This window comes from Eschrichtius robustus, chromosome 14 (assembly GCF_028021215.1).
Source record: "Eschrichtius robustus isolate mEscRob2 chromosome 14, mEscRob2.pri, whole genome shotgun sequence".
Lineage (NCBI taxonomy): Eukaryota > Metazoa > Chordata > Mammalia > Artiodactyla > Eschrichtiidae > Eschrichtius > Eschrichtius robustus.
The window spans coordinates 59,029,500-59,054,034 of NC_090837.1; the positions used below are offsets into that span (position 1 = coordinate 59,029,500).

General features: G+C 34.7%; 1 protein-coding gene and 1 pseudogene across 1 annotated transcript in view; one reads left to right on the plus strand and one right to left on the minus strand.

Moving 5' to 3' along the window:
• The window catches only part of RIT2 (Ras like without CAAX 2), a 568,015-nt gene that overhangs the window by 134,906 nt on the left and 408,574 nt on the right, over nucleotides 1-24,535 (minus strand).
• On the plus strand, nucleotides 21,791-22,746 carry LOC137776876 (YEATS domain-containing protein 4-like; annotated as a pseudogene).

Genomic DNA, 24,535 nt, shown 5'->3' on the forward strand with positions numbered 1-24,535 from the left:
CGACTCAGAATAAAAGAGAGAAAAAATAGAAAGAAAGAAAGAAGAAGATAAAATAAAATAAAGTAAAATAAAATAAAGTTAATAAAATAAAAAATAAAATATAATTATTAAGAAAAAAAATTTTTTAAGTAATTAAAAAAAAAAACCCAAAAAACAGACAGACAGACCCCTAGGACAAATGGTAAAAACAAAGCTATACAGAGAAAATCACACACAGAAGCATACACATACACACTCACAGAAAGAGAAAAAGGGAAAAAATATATATATATATCGTTGCTTCCAAAGTCCACCTCCTCAATTTGGGACGATTTGTTGTCTATTCAGGTATTCCATAGATGCAGGGTACATTAAGTTGATTATGGAGATTTAATCCACTGCTCCTGAGGCTGCTGGGAGAAATTTCACCTTTCTCTTCTTTGTTCGCACAGCTCCCAGGATTCAACTTTTGATTTGGACCCGCCTCTGCCTGTAGGTCACCTGAGGGTGTCTGTTCTTTGCTCAGACAAGATGGGGTTAAAGGAGCAGCTGATTCATGGGCTCTGGCTCACTCAGGCTGGAGGGAGGGAGTGGTACGGATATGGAGTGAGCCTGCAGCGGCAGAGGCCAGTGTGATGTTGCACCAGTCTGAGGAGTGTCATGTGTTCTCCCAGGGAAGTTGTCCCTGGATCACGGGACCCTGGCAGTGGCAGGCTGCACAGGCTCCCAGGAGGAGAGGTGTGGTTAGTGACCTGTGCTTGCACACAGGCTTCTTGGTGGCCGCAGCTGCAGCCTTAGCATTTCATGCCCGTCTCTGGGGTCCGCGTTGATAGCCGTGGCTCACTCCCGTCTCTAGAGTTCCTTTAAGCAGCACTCTTAATCCCCTCTCCTTACGCACCAGGAAACAAAGAGGCAAGAAAAAGTCTCTTGTCTCTTCGGCAGTTCTAGACTTTCCTGGACTCCCTCCCGGCCAGCTGTGGTGCACTAGTCCTTTCAGGCTGTGTTCATGCAGCCAACCCCAGTCCTCTCCCTGGGATCTGACCGAAGGCCGAGCCTCAGCTCCCAGCCCTCACCTGTCCCGGTGGGTGAGCAGACAACGTCTCAGTCTGGTGAGTGCTGGTCAACACTGATCCTCTGTGTGGGAATCTGTCTGCTTTGCCCTCTGCACCCCTGTTGCTGTGCTCTCCTCCGTGGCTCTGAAGCTTCCCCCTTCCACCACTCGCTGTCTCCACCCATGAAGGGCCTTCCTAGTGTGTGGAAACCTTTCTTCCTTCACAGCTCCCTCCCACTGGTGCGGGTCCCATTCCTATTCTTTTGTCTCTGTTTTTTCTTTTTTCTTTTGCCCTACTCAGGTAAGTTGGGAGTTTCTTGCCTTTTGAGAGGTCTGAGGTCTTCTGCCAACGTTCATTAGGTGTTCTGTAGCAGTTGTTCCACATATAGATTTATTTCTGATGTATTTGTGGGGAGGAAGGTGATCTCCGCATCTTACTCTTCTGCCATCTTGAAGCTCTGCCTCCAAAAATGTGTTTTTTTTTTATTATGAGGACGAATTTATGCTGATTATTTTAATAAATGGAAGACTCTGGAAGTCTTTCCTTTTACTTCCCCCTTAGCTGCCTAATTAATTTAGATAAAGGGCTTATCAGCAAAGAATATGATCTAGGTGTGGTGAGGGAAACTCAGCAGATCCTAGAGATCAGAATCCACTCTGTGTCTCATTGTCCCTGTATGGCCCAGCAAACATTTGTTTACCAAATATTTGTTTTTTCATCTCCACGTGAATTGCCTCCTTCCCATTTGGAGTCCCAAAACCCTACCTTCAACTTGTTTTGTCTTTAGATGAAGATGGTATTTAAGGTGAACTCTTAAGCCATTTTGGGAAATTACTCAGTTTTTCTGGGTCTCTCCCATGTACATGTTATTAAATTTTTGTTTGATTTTCTCGTAATAATCTGTCTCATGTCAATTTAATTCTCAGAGTAGCCAGAAGAACCTATAAAGGTAGAGTAAATTTTCTCTTTCTGCAACAGACAGTATACACATTGTTAGAGATTTTAAGATGAATATATATCATCATGACCCTGGCCTTGAACAGAAACTGAATGTTTAAATGTGGGACATGGAAATAAGGCAGTTTAACATAATGGCAAATTCTGAAGATTTTTACAGAAAAATGCATGATGGGGCATAAATCCATTCATTCATTCATGCATTTTTATTCAAGAAAAAGAGGGGACATAAATTCTTTCAAGAATGAAGTATCCAGGAGTCAGAGAAACCTCATTAGTATTAGATGAAGCTTTAGCTTCTTGAAGGACAAGTCGGAGTTTTCCATGTTGGCATTTTTGAGCTGTTCCAGGAAGCAGGAATAACATAAGAAAAGGAGCAAAAGAATGGAAAAGCTTTGTATGCTTATAGAATTCAAGGCTGTGTAGGTTTAACCAACTGTAAAGTGCAAGTTGAGAAAAAGTGAAAGATTACACACATGTGATTATTGACAGCAAAATCATCAAGAGTTGTGTACACATACCAAGAAGCTAGATAGCTCTAGAAAGGTTCATGTGATAGTGTCATGATTAACATATCTATTTCAAAAGATCACAAGTGGTAATATGGAGACTAACTGGGAGAGGATACTAGTATGGAACAGACATTAACTAGCAAGTTATAGTTCATCTCAACCATATAGTTTTTATTAAGCACAGCATATGCAGGGACCTGGGAGTTTACTGTGAGTGTAGTCACTCCATTGATATTTTACCCATTTTTTCCTTCAGTTTATCCCAGGGCTGACATAGGCAAATTACAATTGAATTATATTAATTCCATACCGGGGTGGGGGGGGTAAAGTCACTACCTTAAACCCCACAAGCTATTTTTCACTTGCTATTTCACTTGCTATTCCACTCATATTTGTCCCTCCTTGGACCCCCCACCAAAATCTGCTGGGGATATTGTTCTTACTGCTCTAAGTCTATGGCCAGCACATTTTTGGTGAGTGGGTGCCAAAATTATATGCACTGTTAACTATTTTTAATAGTAATCCTACTAATTATTTACCTCTCATTTTACATTTCCCCCCTCTTATTCTTGACTCTTAGCTCTCTGGTTTATCACCTTGCCCTTTTCTCTTCTGACTTTGCATTATGTCTCTCTAGCTACTGGCTTTTTTATCATCTAACTTGGAGCTATTTGATATTTTCTTTCTGCTTTGGACTAACTTATTAGTACTGTTGACTTCTGAGAACCACTTCTAATTCCTGGCCATAGAAGGACAGGACAGATTTCAGCCAGTTCTCACTTATGGTACACAAAAGATAGGAGATTCTGACAATAGGTAATGCAAAGATGCCCAGGGTTTCATATATAGCACATTACAAGAAGGATGAGATATAGCAAACAGATTTGAGAGCTACTTAGAAGATAAACTACAATGGATTTATAAATGACTATCTGTGGAGAATTAGAAAAGTGAACTGGCTAGAGTATTGGTATAGAAGATTATTCTGAGGTCTTTGGTTTTTGATGATTCTGAGGTAGATAGTGTTGCTCTCATTTGACACAAGGAAACCAGGAGAAAATGTTACTTTGGGAAAGAAGAGAGACAGTCAGCTTAATTTTGAAAAAAGTTTAGTTTGAGGGCCTCTGAAACATCACATGACCATGGGTTGACAATACAGATTGAAGAATTATGAGCATGTAGGTAGGAGTTAAATAAATAAAAATATACAATATTGCCTAGGAAGACTATTTATGGCAAAAGAAAAATGAATCTAGAGAACATTTCCATTTATAATGTTCATTGAGAAGACAGGACAACGTAGAAAAGAAGGAACGGTCAGAGAATTAGGAAGAGTATAAAAGATTCATTGTTTGTAGAAACTGATTAAAGATAGAGTTTAGGGAAAGGAATTGTCATTATTATCAAGCAATGCAGGGTGTCGTGACAAAAAAATGAAAGAGCTTCTCTACTGATTTAGACTTATATCAAACCAAATTCAATGCCATGAAGAAGGTGGTAGGCTAATTATAGGGGGTTGATGTATAAATAAGATGTGAGAATGAGGAAAGTACACTTTGCTTAAAGAAGCTGGTTCAAGATCAGAAGAGAGCAAGCATGAGATCCTTGTACTTGTTGCTCTTTCCACCTGGAAATCAAAATTAATTTAAACAGTAACAAAATATTATAAATAGTTTAAAACCTTGTCTCTAATAACCAAATATGTCCAAGAGAATATACTACAATTAAAACACAATCACTGCTTTTAAAGACTTTCAGATTCACTGTAATTGGTGTGCTAGCTAGCAGGTAAACAAGGATTTGTTTTAAAAAACAAGTAAAGACAATTAAGGAAGAACTATTGTCTGCCATACAAGTTAATTTCACAATGATAATGTAAATTATATGTTTACATTAATAACAGGGCCATTCTGTTTTGTTTACAAAGGTAGAGAGAAAAAGTGGGCTGAATTAACTTCATTTTGTTTTACCAGCTTCACTCTTTATCCTTCTCCACTCTGATCTCTACGCCAATAGTTTGACCCATAGGGGCTACATTAACAGTTTTTCTTATTCTATAATTTTCTGTATGGTTCAGTCAATGGGGAACTATGGAAGGGATTCATGTGAAGAAGAGTGACATCAGAGTGCTTATTTCTCTGACTTTCTCCCTAAGAGGTCACCTTGGTTTGCCTTTGACCCTCTACTGAAAGTCACAGAACCTATCAAGGTGACTCTTTCTTCCTAGGTTTTGTTAACAATTCCATTTCTCTATCCTGTCAGGCCTTAGAATCTTAACAACTGTGGGGTACTGCATTATTCACCTTTTTTTTCTTGCCTACAATCTGCCTATTTCTGTATATATTTCTTTTATCCTTATTTGAGATGTCCTCTGTTTCCTGCTAGGACCCTGACTAATAGGGAAAGCCTCATCTGACTGCTGAGAATCAGAATCAGGCTCTATTGTATGAATAAGATTTGAGGAAATTTAAAGAAGGAACAATAAAAATACTACCTCACACACTGGCATAAGGATGGTACAAGGTGGATTTATATGACTGTAAATAGGTTAGCTTTGATATAAACAATTCATGCTGTGAAAATATGAGAAATAAGACTGTAATTATTTCTTTAAAGCAATGATTGTCAATCAGGGATGATTTTGCACCCAGGAGACATTTGGCAATGTCTGGAGACATTTATGGTTGTTAAGACTTGGGGGTGGGGGTAGGGAACAGGAGGAAATGATATTGACATCTAGTGGCTAGAGGCCAGATATGATGCTAAACATCCTACAATGCACAACACAACACAGAAAAGAATGATCTAGCCTAAAATGTCAATAGTGCCAAAGTTACCAAACCTTACTTGACAGCTAACTTTGGAGTACATTCAGTACTTCTTGACCACTTGCCCTTCCAGAATATCTTAGTTAGGCAGGGAAGATTCATAAATTAATTCAAAAAATACTTACTTATTACATATTTTGTGTACAACACTGTGCAAGGCACTGTATTACAAGAGCATACAAAAAGGAGAGAACTTAGAATCAAATGGCAAGAAGTCATTAATTAACTACACAAATAAATGTAAAATAGAAGCTATGTTAAAGGAGGCTGTTGAAAATATAGCAACTTAAGATGGGGGATGGGAGTTGTTGGTCAAATCAAGGAGGTCAGAAAGGACTTGCCTGAACAAGAATTCAGTAGGAATTGAGTTAGGTAGGGAAGAAATGTGAATACAGAGGAGAGAGCATGTGCAGTGTTTGGAGGTCTGAGCAACTGGCCAATTCCAAATATGTATGTACATAAGTTGTAAAGTATATTATTTCCTTGTTAGAGTATTTTTCTTTCATGGTTGCATTTGTGTTTGAAACTGTTTTATCTCCAACTAAGGAGTAAATTGTCCAGAACTAAGAACTGTTTCTTACTCCATTCAAAGCTTCCTCATGTATGAGTAATGTTCTATAAATGGTACTAATTATAATTAGCTCAATGGCCAATCATGTGCAAAACTCTACATCCAAAATTTAGGCTCTGAAGTTGTTTGATAACTTCACTCATTTTAAAGAAAACTTGTGTGCATGTTTATGGAGAGAGATGAGGGTGACAGTTTGAAAAGGAACTGTCTCAAGTTTTCTTAGATCTAATATTCCAGTCTGTTTCATCTGTAGTGCTGGGTTTCAATGATTTGTACATTAATACATTGTACATTGTTAATGTACATTGTACATTAACAATGTACAATGTATTAATGTACATTGTACATTAATAAAGACAACAGAGCACAATACCCCAGTCTGGAGTACTTGTGGGTGGCAGAAGACCAGGAACTTACCTCCAGCTTGGCTCTAATGACCTTGTGATATACAGAAACTTCCTGAAACTATGTGTCTGTCTCTCTGATAAAGATGTTTCTATTAATGTTCTTATTATACATTTTTAAGGATACAATGACACCATACCTTTGAAGCCATACTAAAATGCATAAAATACTATGCAAATATAAGGGCGTATGCAGCAATTTTAAAAGAATAATTGAAAATTCAAAGCTTAAAATGTATCCACATGAAATCCAAAATGCAAAACATTGGCCAGTATCCAAACAGAATAAAAACTATAATAAAGCTCGCAAGGCAGGCATAAATAAACCCTTGTAAGCACAGTTCAAAGACAAGAAAGAAGCTGACTGATTCCTACTATTGAGACTGTGCCATTGAAGATTATGGTGAGAAGCCCATCTGTGGCAAATAAATCAACATTGGGCTAGCAACAATGTGACATCTAGACCCTGTGGAAGTCCTGATAGGCCAGATGTATTGGTAATCTCAAATCAGACAACTGTGAAGCCTACTTTATGACAAGTTAAGAATGAAAAATATCCACTTAGAGCTTTAGTTAGAAAAAGCTCCATGAGCACTCCCGAAAATAAAAGTGCAGAGCCAGACAACTAGAACTGTTGGGACAATTATCAGAAAATGTTCCACACGTTTGCTTAAAAATTATGAAGATGGATTTGGCAAATAACTAATCCTTGACTAATATTTAGGTTTTACCCTTACACAGCTTGGCTAAAGAGTCAGTGAGAGGAAAATGAACTTGTTATATCCATGTGTTTAAGTTCCACAGGCATTTATCAAATACATATTTTGTGCAAGGCATTTTGGTGAAAAATGCAGGAGCAATATTAGGTAATTAAATAATTGTTAATATAAAAGGCATATTTTGGTGGAAATACCAGTGTAGGAGAGTCAAGAGATCAAGCTTCTACTTCTGATTTCTGCCTAATATGCTTATGCATCAGGCTGGTAACTTACCACTATATACCTGTTTCTTAATTATAAAAAGAAAAGTGGATTAGAATAAAAATAACAGTAAACACAGAAGGTAAAATTTATTAACTGTCTATTATGTACTGAAACTATATCAGGAGTCTTTACATCCATCATCTTATTTAATGCTCACAGCAAATGTTTGAGGTAGATACCCATATTAAATTGATAAGGAAACTGAAGGAATTTATAGAGCTAAATTCACAAAGTAAGCAAGAGACAGAGCTGGGATTAAAGTTTTTCTTTACCTATATCTACCCTTTTTCCATTCTAGTATTAAGGAGTTTGGTAAACAAGCATGTGTTCAATCTTAAGATTATCTCACAAGATTCTATAGATATAAAGCATAATTACATATCAGTTATCATCTTTTCAGATGAAGTATTTTCATTCATATTCATATAGCCTCCATTATTTCCCTGTTTATTTATATCAAAATAAACATGGATAAATAAACAACAAAAAAAGATCAACTCTGCGTTACTAATGGCTTCTAGATTCACAAGTTTAGGACTTTGTGACTTTAGTTTAGTTTAGGAACTTTCAACTTTCTCTTTCAACATGTAGCACATTGTTAACTTCAAATGCCATACACTGAAGGAAGTGAAAGTTGGGTTGATAAATTCTCTTGGTTGAATTTCATACATTCACAATTTAAAAGTAAAAGAATGAGTGGTAGGTCATAACACAGTAATTCAACTATACTGTAACAAAGAATACTCATAAACAAGGAATGACTTATGAAGATGTGTGCTTTTTTCTCAAAGATGCATAAAATTATATGCTAGTCTAAGTATTAAGTTGAGGAGATAATAACTGACATTTCAGATCTAATAATGTAAAGTTATACATCAGATATTTTTATACTTCTGCAGATATATTAATGTAAAAATCCATTTGAAGCAGTGGGATTTTAATAATGATATTCATATCAAATTTTTCTCCTAAGGAAATCTCTTGCTAAAGCTAGTTTAAATCTTCTTTCTTTTCTTTTCTTCTCTTTCATTACACGGAGAAAAAATTAAGGAGAAAAATTGTAAGAAAGAAGGAAAGTACACACCTCATAATACCACTTCTTTATTTATAAAATTTTAACAAGTTATGTTTGTGTCTGATAGTCATGGTCAGAGGATCATGTACATGAAGTTGAACTAACTTCTGCTTTTAGGCTAAAGAAAAAATATCGGATTGGACCATTCTCATCAATTCTGCTAATTGCTGGAATTTGACATTTTGCACACATAATCAGTTTTATAATTTTGACTGAATCATAATTGTGTTTAGTCCAATAACTTGATGATTTAGTTAAACTTGTGCTTCTCAATTTAATGAAAAATAAGAGTCACTACAGGTTTTGTTTTTTTTTTAGGTTGGTCAAAGCCATTTCTATATATATATATATATATATATATATATACACATATACATATATTTCATTAAGACAAAAAAAGCATTAATTATAGGGAGAAAATGGAACAAATAAAAGATAAGAGTAAAATGCATGAAGTAAAATTCCTTCCATAATGCCTTAAACATAAGCTTGATGTAGATTATAAATTCAGCTCTAACCTTTTAACAGGCAGTTCAAACAGGGAGATCAACCACATAAGTCAAAGTCTTTATGATATAAATTAAATGATTACTTGCTGAAAATAAAATATTTCTAGTACTAGGACCAAAGAGAAAATTTTCCCAAAGAAGTAATGCATTTAGCCAATGTCCCCTAAAACTTCCTCCAAGTATCCACCATTGGAACACTACTGCATAACTTTGGCTAGAATATGTATGATTAAAAAATATATGGACAAAGCATTCCATAGATAATTATAGCCCAATTTACTTAAATATATGGTTGTAAAAATGTTAAATAAAGTATGAGCAAATAAACTTTACCAGTATGTAAAATAATATCAATATCAGTAACAGTAGTAAAGAACTGTAATTAAAATTACAGTTTTAATTTTATGCCTTGTGCAACTGTCTCTCTGTGTGTGTTTATAAATATATGTATATATGTACATATATATACATGATCACAACAATTTCTAAATAAAATTCATAGATTTCTTTTTTAATGGAACAAAAAGGTATTGAATGTGTTCAGTTGAAGACTTGGGATTGTGTATCATCATACCCTCTGGGTCTATCTGATTCTATGGAGTCTCTGTGTCTTATATTGTCTTTGAGCTATTTTACAACTCCATAATTTGTGGGAAACTGATTTACTGCAAATAATTCTTGAATATATAATAACATGATTTGTGTCTTGTGGAATGCATTTTATTATTACACTGTGGATTTACCTGTTTGGCATATCTTTGTAAATTCATTTCAGCATTGCTTATTGACTATATGCGTGGTAGTATTAATTCTCATTTGAATCAGTTGTAACACTTTGCTGGTTTCCTCATGAATTAGTTAAATAAAATTATGACAAATGTTCATTATATATTTGTATGAGTCAGGACTTCACCTTTTTCTTATATGTATTTATGAGTACTCAGTGAGGTAAGCACTCTCTGACACTCATAGAGATATTAAGTAACTTCTCCAAGGCTAAGGAAAAATCTCATTGGTAAAGGCAAACATACAGTAAGGCAGTAGATCAACCAATTATAAGGCGGAATATTAAGTACAAAATTAGAAAAATCATCTCTGTCCACAATAAGAGGTTAAGAAGCACACAAAACCAAACATGTAAATTATGATGTCAGAAATATTAAATGTGGGAGAGGGGAGTAAAAATGCTAGATTGTTAAAATGTGTTTGAACTTAAGAGATCTTCAACCTAAAATAATCATATGTGTGTGTATATATATGTGTGTATATATACCCACATATATATTTCTATATATAATCTTCATATAAACAAAAATCTAATTGGCACATACACAAAAAAGAGAAAGAAATTCAAGCATAACACTAAACATAGTCATTAATTCACAAGTGAAGGGAGAAAAAGAAGAAGAAAGAAAGAAAAAAGAACTACAAAAAAATGAAAATAATTATTAAAATGGCAATAGGTACATACCTATCAATAATTACTTTAAATGTAAATGGATCAAACTCTCCAGTCAAAAGATATAGTCTCAGAATAAATATTTTTTAAAAGACCCATATACATCTGCCCACACACTTCTCACTTCAGATTTAAAGACACACACAGACTGAAAGTGATGGGATATGAGATAGAAAAAGATATTTTATGCAAATGCAAATGAAAAGAAAGCTGGGGTATCAATACTTATAGCAGATGAAATAGACTTTAAAACAAAGACTATAACAAGAGAAAGAGAAGGACATTACATAATGATAAACAGAGGAATCCAACAAGAAGATATAACACTTGTAAATATATATGCACTCAGCATAGGAGCACCTAATGCATACAGGGTGTATTAATAGACATAAAGGGAGAAATTGACAGTAGTATTTTAATAGTAGGGGACTTTAACAACCTATTTATATCAATGGAAAGATTATCCAGACAAAAATATCAATAAGAAAAAAAGGAAACATTGGCTTTAAATCACACATTAGACCAGATGGACTATATATATGTGTGTATATACATATATATATATATATATATATATATATAGAGAGAGAGAGAGAGAGAGACAGAGAGAGAGAGAGCTTTCCATCCAAAAGAAGCAGAATAAAAATTCCTTTCAAGTGTACATGGAACATTCTCCAGGATAAATTACATGCTAGTCTACAAAATATCTCAATAAATTTAAGAAGATTGAAATCATATCAAGCATCTTTTCTGACACACTGCTATGAGACTACAAGTCAAGTAAAGTAAAAACTTGCAAAGAACCCATGGAGGCTAAACAATACACTACTAAACAGCTAATGGATCAGTGAAGAAATCAAAGAAGAAATTTTTAAAAAAATACCTGGAGACAAATGAAAACAAAAACACAATGATCCAAAATATATGGGAACCAGCTAAAGAAGTTCTAAGAGGGAAGATTACAGTAATAAAAGCCTACCTCCAGAAACAAGGAAAATTGCAAATAAACAATCAAACTTTACACCTAAAGGAATTAGAAAAAGAAGAACAAAGTTTGTATAAGGAAATAAATCATAAAGATCAGAGCAGAAATAAATGACAAAGAGATTGAAAAAATAATAGGAAAGATCAGTGAAACTAAGAGCTGGTTCTTTGACAACATTAAAAAGAAAATTAACAAACCTTTAGCCAGACTTATTATGAAAAAAAGAAAAAAAGAAAAAGAGAGAGGCCCCAAATCAATAAAATCAGAAATGAAAGAGAAGTTACAACTGACACCATGGAATTACAAAGGATCATAAGATATTACTATAAGCAATAAATGGAAAACCCACAAGAAATGGATAGATTCCTAAAATGTACAATCTTCCAAGGCTGAATCAGGAAGAAATAGGAAATATGACCAGATAGGTTACCAGTATTGAAATTGAACCAGTAATAAATACACCCCAACAAACAAATCCAAGACCACAAGCCTTCACAGGTGAATTCTACCAAACATTTAAAGAAGAGTTAACATCTATGCTTCTCAAATTATTCCAAAAAACTGAAGAGAAAGGAATGCTTCCAAGCTGATTCTCCAAGGACAACAACACCCTGACACAAAAACCAGTCAAAGACACCACAAAAAAGAAAATTACAGGCCAATATCACTGATGAAAATAGATACAAAACCCCTCAACAAGATATTAGTAAACCAAATTCAACAATAAGTGAAAAGAATCATACACCATGATCAAGTGGGATTTATGTCATAGATACCAGAGAGTTCAGTATCTGTAAGTCAATCAACATGATACACCACATTAACAAATTGAAGAGTAAAAATCTCAATAGTTGCAGAAAAAGCTGTTGATGAAATTCAACATCCATTTATGATAAAAACTCTACACAAAGTGGTTACAAAGGAAACATGCCTCAACATAATAAAGGCCATATATGGCCAACATCATGTTCAACAATGAAAAGCTAAAAGCATTTCCTCAAAAATCAGGAACAACACAAGGATGCCCACTCTCACTACTTTTTTACATATCATTGGAAGTTCTAGACACAGCAATCAGACATGAAAAAGAAATAGAAGGAATTCCATTGGAAAGGAAGAAGTAAAACTGTCACTGTTTGCAGATGATATAATACTATATATAGCAAATTCTTAAGATGCTACCAAAAAAGTTATTAGAACTAATAAATACATTCAGTAAAGTTGCAGGATACAAAAGTAATATACAGAAATATGTTGCATTTCTATACACTAACAACAAACTATTAGAAAGGAAAATTAAGAAAGCAATACCATTTACAATTGCATCTAAAAGAATAAAGTACATGGGAAGAAATCTAACCAAGGAGGTAAAAGACCTGTACTTGGGAAACTATAAGACATTGATGAAAGAAATTGAGGATGACAAAAACAGTTGAAAAAATATATGGTGCTCAGGGATTGACAGAATTAATATTGTTAAAATGACCATATTCCCCAGGGAAATTTACAGATTCAGTGCAATCTCTATCAAAATACCAATGACATTTTATACAGAGCTGGAACAGATAATTCTAAAACTTAAGGGGAAAGAAAAAAGACCCTGAATAGCCAAGAGAATCTTAAGAAAAAAAAAGAACAAAGCTGAAGGTATCTTGCTCCCTGTTTTCAGGCTATACTACAAAGCTACAGTAATCAAAACAATATGGAACTGGCACAAACACAGACACATAGATCAAGGGAACAGAGTAGAGAGCCCAGAAATAAACTCATGCTTATATGGTCAATTAATCTATGGCAAAGGAGGCAAGAATAAACAATGGGGACAGAACTTCTTCAATAAATGGTATTGGGCAAACTCGACAGCTACACGCAAAAGAATCAAACTGGACTACTGTCTCACAACATATACAAAAATAAAACCAAAATGTATTAAAAAACTTAAATGTAGGACCTGAAACCATAAAACTCCGAGAAGAAAACATAGGCAGAATGATTTTTGACATTGGTCTTAGCAATATTCTTTTGGATCTATCTCCTCAGACAAGGAAAACAAAAGCAAAAATAAACAAATGACACTACATCAAACTAAAAACTTTTCCAAAGTGAAGAAAATTATGGACAAAACAAAAAGAGAGCTTACTAATGGGTAAATATGTTTGCAAGCAGTGTATCTGATAAGGGGTTAATATCCAAAATATACAAAGAACTCATATAACTCAACATCAAAAAAACAACTTGATAAAAAAAAGGCATAAGATCTGAATAGACATTTTCCCAAGAAAGACATACAGATGGCCAACAGACACATGAAAATGTTCTCAGTACCAATAATCATCAGGAAAATGCAAATCAAAGCCACAATGATAATTCTATTTTTAGTTTTTTCCCCAGCAATCCCACTACTGGGCATATACCCTGAGAAAACTGTAATTCAAAAAGGCACATACACCTCAATGTTCATTGCAGCACTATTTATAATAGCCAGGTCATGGAAGCAACCTAAATGTCCATTGACGGATGGATAAAGAAGATGTGGTATATACAGTGGAATATTACACAGCCATTAAAAGGAATGAAATTGGGTCATTTGTAGAGATGTGGATGGACCTAGAGACTGTCAGACAGAGTGAAGTAAGTCAGAAAGAGAAAAACAGATATTGTTTATGAACACGTATATGTGGAATCCAGCAAAATGGTACAGATGAACCTGTTTGCAAGGCAGAAATAAAGAAACAGAAGCAGAGGACAAACATATGAACACCAAGGGGGGAAAAGGAGGATGGGATGAATTGGGAGACTGGGATTGACATATATACACTAATAAGTATAAAATCAATAATTAATGAGAACCTGCTGTATAGCACAGGGAACTCTATTTAATGCTCTGTGGCAACCTAAAAGGGAAGGAAATCCAAAACAGAGAGGATATATGTATACATATAGCTGATTCACTTCGCTGTACAGCAGAAACTAACACAACATTATAAAGCAACTATACCCCAATTAACACACACACACACACACACACACACAATGAGATACTACATCATACATGTCAGAATAGCTATATCAAAAAGATAAAAGTAAGAAATTTTGTTGAGGATGTGGAGCAAAGGGAATCTTTGAGTGCTGTTGGTGGGATTGTAAATTGGTGCAGACTCTATGGAAAACAGTATAGAATGTTCCTCAAAAATTAAAAAGAGAACTGCCATATGATCTAGTAATTTATCTTCTGGGTGTTTACCTGAAGAAAACAGAAACTCTAATTATAAATAATGCATGTATTCCAATGTTTTTTGCAGCATTATATATAATAGCCAAGGAATGGAAGCAACCTGTGTCCATAGATGAATGGATAAAAAAGTTGTGAGATATATATATATATATATATATATATATATATATATATATATATCCCTTTGCCAAAGGGGAGACAGTTGGGGTGATGAATGAAATAGGTGAGGAAGATTAAGAGGTCCTGTTATAAAATAAATGAACCACAAGGATGTAATGAACAACACAGTGAGTATAGCCAATAATATTGTGCTAACTTTGTCTAGTGACAAATGTTAACTAGATTGTCATGTTGGTCATTTTGTAATGCATAAAAATGTTGAATAACTATGTTGTACACCTGAAAGTAATATAATATTTTAAGTCAATTACATTTCAATAAAAAAGCAAGAATGTGTCAAAGAATTATCACCCCAACAATTTAATATTATACGGGAAGTCCAGGCAGTATCAAGATTAAAAAAACATTGCACAGTTGGAATAAATATGCTATTTATAAATATTATTATGATTATCTATATAGAATATACTAAGACTTTTGAGAAGGAATAAAATAATTAGTAGAAGAACTCAGCAAATTTGTTAGATATAATATACGTTATCAAATATCAATAGTATTTTTACACGTACTAATAAAAATTATAAAAATAAAATATGAAAAAATAAATTCATGTTAGCAAAATAAACTATATACTATAAAGTATATACTATTCCTGATATACTCAGGAACAAATACAACAAAACTATAGGTATTTAAAAGAGAAAATTACAATATATTTTTGAAAAATTACAAGAGAAATAATGATTATGATAGTTACTGTGTTATTTAAAATGTGTCAGTTCTCCAAATTCACATGAAAAGGTCCAAGCATGCAAATCTTTTTTTTTTTTTTTTAATTTTTATTTATTTATTTTTGGCTGTGTTGGGTCTTCGTTTCTGTGCGAGGGCTTTCCCAAGTTGCAGCGAGCGGGGGTCACTCTTCATTGTGGTGCACAGGTCTCTCACTGTTGTGGCCTCTCTTGTTGCGGAGCACAGGCTCCAGACGTGCAGGCTCAGTAGTTGTGGCTCATGGGCCTAGTTGCTCCGTGGCATGTGGGATCTTCCCACACCAGGGCTCGAACCCGTGTCCCCTGCATTGGCAGGCAGATTCTCAACCACTGCACCACCAGGGAAGCCCCAAGCATGCAAATCTTAAAATAAACAAAAATCAAAGAGAGAAGACTTGCCCTAGTGAGTTCAAGGTTTAGTATAATGCTATCTTTCAACAGTAATTACAACAGAATAATGTTGGTGCAAGGATGATCAGAAAAGACACTGACAATTGTATGGACAATGTTATACTTTAGAAGATGTAGTAGAAATTTGGGGGTAAAATAAGAGTGCTTTAACAAACAGTGTTTGAGAAAATTGCCTTTCTTTTTATTTTAATGTACAACAGGTCCTTATTAGTTACCCATTTTATACATATTAGTGTATATATTTCAATCCCAATCTCCCAATTCATCACACCACCACCACCCCACCTCCACTTTCCCCTCTTGGTGTCCATATGTTTGTTCTCTACATCTGTGTCTTAATTCCTGCCCTGCAGACTGGTTCATCTGTACCATTCTTCTAGGTTCCACCTATATGCATTAATATACGATATTTGTTTTTCTCTTTCTGACTTACTTCATTCTGTATGACAGTCTCTAGATCCATCCACGTCTCTACAAATGACCCAATTTCATTCTTTTTTTATGGCTGAGTAATATTGTATATATGTACCACACTTCTTTACCCATTTGTCTGTCAATGGGCATTTAGGTTGCTTCCATGACCTGGTTACTGTAAATAGTGCTGCAGTGAACATTGGGGTGCATGTGTCTTTTTTAATTATGGTTTTCTCCAGGTATATGCCCAGTAGTGGGATTGCTGGGTCATATGGTAATTCTATTTTTAGTTCTTTAATAACCTTCATACTGTTCTCCATAGTGGCTGTATCAATTTCCATTCCCACCAACAGTGCAAGAGAGCTGCCTTTTCTCCACAACCTCTCCAGCATTTGTTGTTTGTAGATTTCCTGATGATGCCCATTCTAACTGGTGTGGGGTGATAACTCATTGTAGTTTTGATTTGCATTTCTCTAATAATTAGTGATGTTGAGCAGCTTTTCATGTGATTCTTTGCCATCTGTATGTCTTCTTTGGAGAAATGTCTATTTAGGTCTTCTGCCCATTTTTGGATTGGGATTTATTTTATTTTTTTTTAATATTGAGCTGCATGAGCTGTGTATGTATTTTGGAGATTAATCCTTTGTCTGTTGATTCGTTTGTGAATATTTTCTCCAATTCTGAGGGTTGTCTTTTCGTTTTGTTTGTAGTTTCCTTTGCTTTGCAAAACCTTTTAAGTTCCATTAGGTCCCATTGTTTATTTTTATTTTTATTTCCATTTCTCTAGGAGGTGGATCAAAAAAGATCTCGCTGTGATTTATGTCAAAGAGTGTTCTTCTTGTGTTTTCCTCTAAGAGTTTTATAGTGTCCAGTCTTACATTTAGGGCTCTAATGCATTTTGAGTTTATTTTTGTGTATGGTGTTAGGGAGTGTACTAATTTCATTCCTTTACATGTAGCTGTCCACTTTTCCCAGCACAATTTTCTGAAGAGACTGTCTTTTCTCCATTGTATATGCTTGCCTCCTTTGTCATAGATTAGTTGACCATAGGTGCATGGGTTTATCTCTGGGCTTTCTATCCTGTTCCATTGATCTATATTTCTGTTTTTGGGCCAGTACCATACTGTCTTGATTACTGTAGCTTTGTAGGATAGTCTGAAGTCAGGGAGTCTGATTTCTCCAGCTCCGTTTTTTCCCCTCAAGACTGCTTTGGCTATTCGGGGTCTTTTTTATCCCCACACAAATTTTAAGATTTTTTGTTCTAGTTCTGTAAAAAATACCATTGGTAATTTGATAGCGGTTGCATTGAATCTGTAGATTGCTTTGGGTAGTATAGTCATTTTCACAATATTGATTCCTCCAATCCAATAACATGGTAGGTCTCTCCATCTGTTGGTATCGTTTTTAATTTCTTTCATCAGTGTCTTATAATTTTCTGCATACAGGTCTTTTGTCTCCCTAGGTAGGTTTATTCCTAGGTATTTTATTATTTTTGTTGCAATGGTAAATGGGAGTGTTTCCTTAATTTCTCTCAGTTTTTTGACCATTAGTGTATAGGAATGCGAGAGATTTCTGTGCATTAACTTTGTATCCTGCAACTTTACCAAATTCATTGATTAACTTGAGTAGCTTTCTGGTGGCATGTTTAGGATTTCTATGTATAATATCATGTCATCTGCAAACAGTAACAGTTTTACTTCTTCTTTTCCAATATGTATTCATTTTATTTCTTTTTCTTCTCTGATTGCTGTAGCTAAGACTTCCAAAGCTATGTTGAGTCATAATGGCAAGAGTGGACATCCTTGTCTTGTTCCTGATCTTAGAGGAAATGTTTTCAGTTTTTCACCATTGAGAATGATGTTTGCTGTGGGTTTGTCATATATGGCCCTTATTATGTTGAGGTAGGTTCCCTCTATGCCCACTTTCTGTAGAGTTTTTATTATAAATGGGTGTTGAATTTTGTCAAAAGCTTTTTCTGCATCTATTGAGATGATCATATGGTTTTATTCTTCAATTTGTTAATATGGTGTATCACATTGATTGATTTGCATATATTGAAGAATCCTTGCATCCCTGGGATAAATTCTACTTGATCATGGTGTATGATACTTTTAATGTGTTGTTTGATTTTTTTTGCTAGTATTTTGTTGAGGAGTTTTGCATCTATGTTCATCAGTGATATTGGTCCGTAGTTTTCTTTTTTTGTGGTATCTTTGTTTGGTTTTGATATTAGGGTGATGGTGAACTCATAGAATGAGTTTGGGAGTGTTCCTTCTTCTGCAATTTTTTGGAAGAGTTTGAGAAGAATGGGTGTTAGCTCTTCTCTAAATGTGTGATAGAATTCACCTGTGAAGCCATCTGGTCCTGGATTTTTGTTTGTTGGAAGATTTTTAATCACACTTTCAATTTCATTGCTTGTGATTCCTCTGTTCATATTTTATCTTTCTTCCTGGTTCAGTCTTGGAAGGTTATACCTTTCTAAGAATTTGTCCGTTTCTTCCAGGTTGTCCATTTTATTGACATCGAGTTGCATGTAGTAGTCTCTTAGGATGCTTTGTATTTCTGCGGTGTCTGTTGTAACTTCTCCTTTTTCATTTCTAATTTTATTGATTTGAGCCCTCTCCCTCTTTTTCTTGATGAGTCTGGCTGATTGTTTATCAATTTTGTTTATCCTCTCAAAGAACCAGCTTTTAGTTTCACTGATCTTTGCCCTTGTATTCTTTCTTTCTATTTCATTTATTTCTGCTCTGATCTTTATGATTTCTTTCCTTCTACTAAATTTGGGTTTTGCTTTTTCTTCTTTCTCTAGTTCCTTTAGGTGTAAGGTTATATTGTTTATATGAAAATTTTCTTGTTTCTTTAGGTAGGCTTGTATAGCTATAAACTTTCCTCTCAGAACTTCTTTTGCTTCATTCCATAGGTTTTGAATCATCGTGTTTTCGTTGTAATTTGTCTGTAAGTATATTTTGATTTCCTCTTTGATTTCTTCAGTGATCTCTTGGTTACTTAGTAATGTATTGTTTAGCCTCCATGTGTTTGTGTTTTGTGTTTTTTTACCTGTAATTGATTTCTAATCTCATAGTGTTGTGGTCAGAAAAGATGCTTGATATGATTTCAGTTTTCTTAAATTTACTGAGGCTTGATTTGTGAGCCAAGATGTGATCTATCATGGAGAATGTTCCATGCACACTAAGAGGAAAGTGTGATCTGCTGTTTTTAGATGGAATGTCCTATAATTATCAATTAAATCTATATGGTCTACTGTGTCATTTATAGCTTGTGCTTCCCTATTAATTTTCTGTTGGGATGATCTGTCCATTGGTGTAAGTGAGGTGTTAAAGTCCCCCAGTATTATTGTGTTACTGTTGATTTCCTCCTTTATAGTTGTTAGCAGTTGCCTTATGTATTGCTCCTATGTTGGGTGCATATATATTTATAATTTTTATGTCTTCTTCTTGGATTGATCCCTTGATCATTATGTAGTGTCCTTCCTTGTCTCTTGTAACATTCTTTATTTTAAAGTCTATTTTATCTGATATGAGTATTGCCACTCCAGCTTTCTTTTGATTTCCATTTGCATGGAATATCTTTTTCCATACCCTCACTTTCAGTCTGTATGTGTCCCTACTTATGAAGTGGGTCTCTTATAGACAGCATATATATGGGTCTTGTTTTTGTATCCTTTCAGCGAGCCTGTTTCTTTTGGTTGTAGCATTTAATCCCTTCATGTTTAAGGTAATTATCGATATGTATGCTCCTATTACCGTTTTCTTAATTGGTATGGGTTTGTTTTGTTGGTCCTTTTCTTCTCTTGTGTTTCCCACTAAAGAAGTTCCTTTAGCATTTGTTTTAGAGCTGGTTTGGTGGTGCTGAATTCTCTTAGCTTTTGCTTGTCTGTAAAGCTTTTGATTTCTCTGTTGATTCTGAATGAGATCCTTGCTGGGTAGGGTAATCTTGGTTGTAGTTTCTTCCCTTTCATCACTTTAGTTATGTCATGCCACTCCTTTCTGGCTTGTAGAGTTTCTGCTGAGAAATCAGCTATTAACGTTATGGGAGTTTCCTTGTATGTTATTTGTCATTTTTCTCTGGTTGCTTTCAATTATTTTTCTTTGTCTTTAATTTTTGTCAGTTTGATTACTCTATGTCTGCATGTGTTTCTCTTTGGATGTATCCTGCCTGGGATTCTCTGCGCTTCCTGGACTTGAGTGGCTATTTCCTTTCCCATGTTAGGGAAGTTTTCGACTATAATCTCTTCAAATATTTTCTTGGATCCCTTCTCTCTCTCTTCTCTTTCTGGGACCCCTATAATGCGTATGTTGTTGCATTTTATTTTGTCCCAGAGGTGTCTTAGGCTGTCTTTATTTCTTTTCATTCTTTTTTCTTTATTCTGTTCTGTGGCAGTGAATTCCACCATTCTGTCTTCCAGGTCACTTATCCCTTCTTCTGCCTCAGTTATTCTGCTATTGATTCTTTCTAGTGTATTTTTCATTTCAGTTTTTGTATTGTTCACATCTGTTTGTTTGTTCATTAATTCTTCTAGGTGTTTGTTCTTTAATTCTTCTAGGTCTCTGTTACAGATTTCTTGCATCTGCTCGATCTTTGCCTCCATTCTTTTTCCGAGGTCTTGGATCATCTTTGCTATCATTATTCTGAATTCTTTTTCTGGAAGGTTGCCTATCTCCACTTCTTTTAGTTGTTTTTCTGGGGTTTTATCTTGTTCCTTTGTCTGGTACATAGACCTCTGCCTTTTCATCTTGTCTATCTTTCTGTGAGTGCAGTTTTTGTTCCACAGGCTGCAGGATTGTAGTTATTCTTGTTTCTTCTCGAGACAATTGGCTTTCTATTTGGAAGAAAAAAGCAAAATAGCATTTTATTCCTGTATTGAATCAAATACAAAATAAATATCAGTTGGGTTAAAGACTCAAGAAGCAAAACTTTATAACATTTAGTAGAAATTATAAGAGCTTGACTTTAAGATCTCAGGGTAGTAAAAGATCTCTTAAATCAGACTCAAAAGACAAAATCATACACAAAATAAGACTTATTTTTGTATAAACTTCAAACGCTTCTTCATAACAAAGGAATCTAAGAACACTAAAAAAATAAAAGATATGTAAAAGCCTATGTAAATATATTTGCTTCAAAAAACAAACAAGGAATTCATTTTGTGGAAAAAATGTATGACCTCCCACATGAATCAGTAGGAAAAGGAAATACAACACAATAGAAGTTAGATACAGGCTATGAATAGGCAATACACAGAAGAATAAAATGTAATTGCTATTAAGCATATGAAGTTGTTCAATCTCATAAGAATCGAGAAAAATATAAAATAAAACTATAATGAGGGGCACTGCCCATGGTGAGGAGTTGGTGGTCCCTTAGCATCCCAAGTCCTGCTGGCTCATTTTCCTTTAGCCAGAAACCCTTCCCCTGGGCCTGTGTGGGAGGAGCAGTGCCTCTGCGGGGAGCTGTGAGCCTGCCGTCCCTGGTCTCTCCTTAACAGTGGCGGCTTTTCAGTAGGACAATATGTTCAAGAGAATGGCCGAATTTGGGCTTGACTCTGGCAGGAGAGTGAAGGGGGTTACTATCTTTAAACCAATAGTTTATGGTAATGTTGCTCAATATTTTGGAAAGAAAAGAAGAGGATGGGCACACCCATCAATGGACAGTATATGTAAAACCATATATTCAATAGAAATGAGGATATGTCAGCATATGTGAAGAAAATCCACTTTAAATTACATGAAAGTTATGGCAGTCCTTTTAGAGTTGTTACTAAGCCTCCGTATGAAATTACTGAAACGGGATGGGGTGAATTTGAAATAATCATCAAAATATTTTTCATTGATCCTAATGAAAGACCTTAACCCTGTAACATTTATTAAAGCTGTTTCAATCAAACACCAATGCAATGCTGGGAAAAAAGTCAGTGGTTTCAGAGTTCTATGATGAAATGATGTTTCAAGACCCAACAGCAATAATGCACCAATTATTAACATCTTGTCAGTTTACTTTAGGAGCCTATAAGCATGAAACAGAATTTGCAGAACTTGAAGTGAAAACTGAGAAAAAATTAGAAGCTGAGGGAAAAAAAGAGAAAAAAAAAACAAGCTTTGACTGGGACAAAGTGAGAGGGTAGCATTGACATATATACACTACCAAATGTAAAATAGATAGTGAGAAGCAGCTGCATAGCACAGGGAGATCAGCTTGGTGCTTTGTGACCACCTAGAGGGGTGGGATAGGGAAGGTGGGAGGGGACATGGGGCTATATGTATACATACAGCTGATTCACTTTGTTAAATAGCAGAAACTAACACACCATTTTAAAGCAATTATACTCTAATAAAGATGTTTAAAAAAAAACAAGCTTTGAAATTGCAGAGCTTAAAGAGAGATTAAAAGCAAGTCGTGACACTATAAATTGTTTAAAAAATGAAATCAAGAAACTTGAAGAAGATGTTCTGACAAAAGTAATATAAACAGTTCCGAAGAGAACTCAATAGTTAGGGAAACTAAAAATAAGATAGACATTAAAGGGGAGATGGACTACAAATGCTGTGATGTTTCTTAGAGGAACTGTGTATATAGCTGTTGACCATAGATTTCTCAGCAATGAAGTCAAAGTATTTGTACTTTACAAGCAATCTTTAATGTGAAATATATGTGTATAAAAAGAATGAATGCTATATAGGCATTTTATCAACGCATTTTGGGGTAGTTCTATGATATTAAGCACAATTTTAAAACACTTCTATTGCATTGTATGTATAGCTTATCCTTTTGACAGGCATCAAAATTTCACTATAAAGTATAACTTGTAAAAATTTTTTACTTCCCTAGTAGTTAGAATTAGTGGTAACATTAATGTGTATATTTAATTTCTTAAGTTCTTACCTGCCCCTATTCCATCTCTTATGTATCTGATGTGCCCAGTGTTCAGTAAGCACTCAATGAATGCAGTTTACAGAAAAAACAATACACTGAGATACCATTTCATCCCCATCACATTAAGGAAAAAAAAAAAAAAAAAAAAGGAACAATTGGACAGTACCAAATGTTGATAAGAATGTATTTTGGTAAGGAACACTGAGACCCTGCTGGCAATATCATACATTTTTACAACTTTGGAGAGTGGTTTGTTAATATAAACACGAAATATTTGTATACTAATATATGTATATTTATCAATTCTATATAGTGCAATTATTATCAAACTGTTACAGCAGTTGTTAAAATAAAACTCAAACTTGTGTGCTACTAGAATAAATATATTATCTTGAACATTACTTGGAGCATCCTTAAAAATCACCTGTTTGCAATATATCTACTTAGGTGACGTTTAATTTGCCAGTAAATTTCTCAACTACCATTCAGTTATATGATGAGAGGCTTCTATTTAGAGTGATAACTTTATTTTTAGAACAGTTGTCATGTAGCCCTTCATTTTGGCAGAAATTAACAAAAGCAGTTGGTTATTAAAGCAATGAAATTTGTAGAGTTAGTGTAAGAAATCAATAAGCCAAGTTGGATATTAATGGCCCAAGACCCTTCATGGCATAAGAACTGACACTTGGTGGTATCTTGAAAGGATACTCAACATCAATTCCAAGGAAACAAATGTTGAAAGTCAAGGGAATTGTCATCATGGCCTGGAGACTAAAGATTTATAGAATCCTGCTCTCCCATGGGAAACAGACTGAAAACTGAAAAGGCCTAGCCTCAGCCTTGTCATGTTACCTAAAAATTAAATCTGTGTTCTAGAATTGAAATTAGCATCCTTCTTTTTAGGCTCTGATATTCAGGAGAGGAATACACTATCTAAAATAAGTCTTGAAAAACTAAGAGTTTCTTCCAACAAGGGCATAGCTGTTGTCAGTTTTGAGAAGACTTTTCACCCTGGTCTATTGGCAGTGAGCACTGAGAGAAATTCCTTGGGACCCTGCCTAAGTTGTTGTAGGAAACATTTGGACATATGGAAGTAAGTATGTTAGAGACTGGTTGATGCCAGAATCTTGACTGTTTCCCTTACATTGGTCCCTTCTCTGGAGATCTGATTCTACCTGATACTTCAGCAAAACCATCCTGGCAGAAGAGGGTGGTAGAGAGAAAAAAAGTCACCTCTTTGAGAAAGACCTGCTTTTTTACCTTTGTGGTTCATGGCTGCAATTGGAATAGTTTTAAACATAGTTTTAAAAACTATAATTACAAAAGTAAAATTAACATTAATACTATAAAACACACATCTACTTATATAAAGTCTAGACAGTA